Below are 3372 nucleotides of genomic sequence, written 5' to 3' on the forward strand. Positions count from 1 at the left end.
GGCCAAAGAAATTTATAAGGACAATAAAAAAAAAATTAATTTGAAACTGATACATTGGTTCAAATCTCTTCATTTGTTGATGATACAAACGAATACTCCACCATCACACGGAATTCCACTGAATTTCAAGGTGTAGAAAGGTGAACATAAGTACAATTATTGATAACGTCTTAAATATATATATATATCTGTCAGACTGTAAGATATTTTGACCCTCACTAACACGAAATGAGGAGAAAAAAGCTAACATCGACAGCAAAATGATTTATTGCAGTCAACAAATCTTATAGATTAGCACAAACTAATGCCAAGTTTCACTTAAGTATCTCATTTGAATAGTTAAGAGCATGATTTACGTAAATTTATTCTTGAAATTTAAAGGGGACGCAGATTTTTTTTCTGCTAAAAATAAAGAAGTGTGACGACTGAAAAACGTTAAGTAAAAAAAGTATCATTAAATTCCCATCTAAAGAAAAGTGGATATGAAATTATTTTAATATCAAGTATCGATTAATTTGCTTGTAATTCTTAATCCATTCCTAATGTTCTGTAAAGATAAACGAATGCAAAAAAAAAGAATTACAAAGAACTCTATTCAGAAGAACAAATCTTTAACTGACAAATATTTCTTTAATGGAGGAATTAAGTACCTGTAGAATTTATCTGTCATTTTTACTGTTGTTAGAAGTTTGTTTGCAGACTTAGGGTATAAACCAGACTTGTTAACTTTTGCAAAAAAAAAAACACATTAAAGATAAACAATCATTTCAGAAATTTCGTTTAAAGATGATGATATTTTTAAGAGAATAATGGAACACACGATGGTTGATAGATGAATAGTCAAGCCTACAACTATATTTATTTAGTACGTGTCGTTTTAGTCCTCCTCAGGCAGTGAGAAAACGTAAAATAAAAATAAAGAATGGGTTTATATGACCACTTGATATTGATCGTGTAATTCTGTCTATGTGTTTGATCAAAACAAGATTGATATACCTACTAACTTAGTTAAAAATGCTGAAGAAAGTAAAGTACATGTGATTACAACCTGACATTTCCGATGTTTTAACATTTTACAGAATGTAATCCAATATATATATATGTGTGTGTGTGTGTGATTTGTGGTATTTCCATCGACGTAAATGTTCTTTTCTTAGTAACTTTTGTCAGATGTTTTTTAGGCACAAGATGATATGAATTTAAAACTACTTATTAAGTTAAACTCTAAGTGACACAGTGAATTTAGAATGTCCTAACACAGACAACCCTTATGGGATTAAGTTAGTGAGGAGCTTGAATCTTGGTATCTTGAGTATCTAAGGACAAAAAAAAATAAAGGTTTCGTAGGAAACTATGTGTTACTATACCGTTAAAGGGTGAAACTATGTGTTAACGTACAGTTAAAGGGTGAAACTATGTGTTAACGTTAAAGGGTGAAACTGTGTGTTAACGTACAGTTAAAGGGTGAAACTATGTGTTAACGTTAAAGGGTGAAACTATGCGTTAATCTACCGTTAAAGGGTGAAACTGTGTGTTAACGTACAGTTAAAGGGTGAAACTATGTGTTAACGTTAAAGGGTGAAACTATGCGTTAATCTACCGTTAAAGGGTGAAACTATGTGTTAACGTTAAAGGGTGAAACTATGCGTTAATCTACCGTTAAAGGGTGAAACTGTGTGTTAACGTTAAAGGGTAAAACTATGTGTTAACGTTAAAGGGTGAAACTATGCGTTAATCTACCGTTAAAGGGTGAAACTGTGTGTTAACGTACAGTTAAAGGGTGAAACTATGTGTTAACGTTAAAGGGTGAAACTATGTGTTAATCTACCGTTAAAGGGTGAAACTGTGTGTTAACATACCGTTAAAGGGTGAAACTATGTGTTAACGTACCGTTAAAGGGTGAAACTGTGTTACTTGATAAAACTTGAATACTGATGGTGTGGGTACCTCTAACTAAAATGATTACTTAATTAACACTAATAATGGCAGCAAAATATAAGGGAAATTTCTGACAATATTCTTTCTCAGTAAATGTGACCATTTGTTTTAAATCTCTTGAGAGTCGTGAGCTGTTACGACAAAACCCAGTCCGATTATATAAACAGTAGTGTAATGCTTTGCACGTGTTCGCATTTCATATAGATAAGTTTGGGTAGGAACATCGAATCCACGTATTCTTCCAACATCAAAAGTCGGTGGAAGATAACTATTTAGAAAAGTTATCACTTACCAACTTACCAAACACAAACATATCCAAAATAAAGCTAGAAATATTTTGAAACTTACCAAACACAAATGTATCAAAAACAGAGACTAAAATATGTTTAAAACTTATCAAAAACAAAAATATTCAAAACAAAACTGGAGATATATTTGACACTTATCAAGCACAAAAATATCCAAAAACAAAGCGATAAATATTTGAAACTTACAAAAATATTCCAAACAAAACCTTATGTATGTTTGAAATTAAAAAAAAAATATCCCAAACCAAGCCTGAGATATATTTGGAAATTGAAGCAACAAAAAAGTATTCATAACAAATCAAAGGTATGTTTGAAATGTGACATATATATAAGTGTGTGTGTATATTATATATGTGTCAAAGTTAAAATATCTTTGCAACTCATAACACTAATATCTTTCCATGGCGCCCCCCAGTGGCACAGCGGTATATGTCTGCGGAGTTACAACGCTAGAATCCGGGTTTCGATACCCGTGGTGGGCAGAGCACAGTTAGCCCATTGTGCAGCTTTGTGCTTAATTACAAACAAACAAACTTTCCATTGCTTTTAGCAATAAAACCAACTCTCAAAGAACTATGTGATTAAAACATTGCAACATTTTGAAAATGTATCAGAGAAAAATCTGAAACTAGGAAACTAAAAAAAATATGTGCTCTATTTAATCAATCTATTTTGACATTTGTAGTTACGTATTGTAGGTTTGAAGAGCGCGAGGTTCAGTGGGATTTCTTGTTGGTATGTTTGAGGTAGCAGGTAAAAGCTTCAGTTTTATTTGACTCGTTTCGGTAAGTCTTTTGCTTAACAAACGAGCTAATTAATTTAATGACTGCAGTCGCTACAGTTTTCACATGCATCAATGTTTCAATGGCGATAGTCCATACCGAGTGGATGTGTTCTTTGGATTAATAACATGTCATGGTTTCATAAATTAAATGAGATATTTCAAAGATTTTTTTTTTTTTGTCCACAGGTATAATGAACTCGTTCATTCTTTGTAAATAGACAAGCGCACATATTTATTGAGTTTCAACTCTCATTTCATAATATATGTGGTTCTTTTTTTTTTTGTCCACAGGTATAATGAACTCGTTCATTCTTTGTAAATAGACAAGCGCACATATTTATT

This window comes from Limulus polyphemus, unplaced genomic scaffold (genome assembly GCF_000517525.1).
Source record: "Limulus polyphemus unplaced genomic scaffold, Limulus_polyphemus-2.1.2 Scaffold408, whole genome shotgun sequence".
NCBI classification, from domain to species: Eukaryota; Metazoa; Arthropoda; class Merostomata; order Xiphosura; family Limulidae; genus Limulus; species Limulus polyphemus.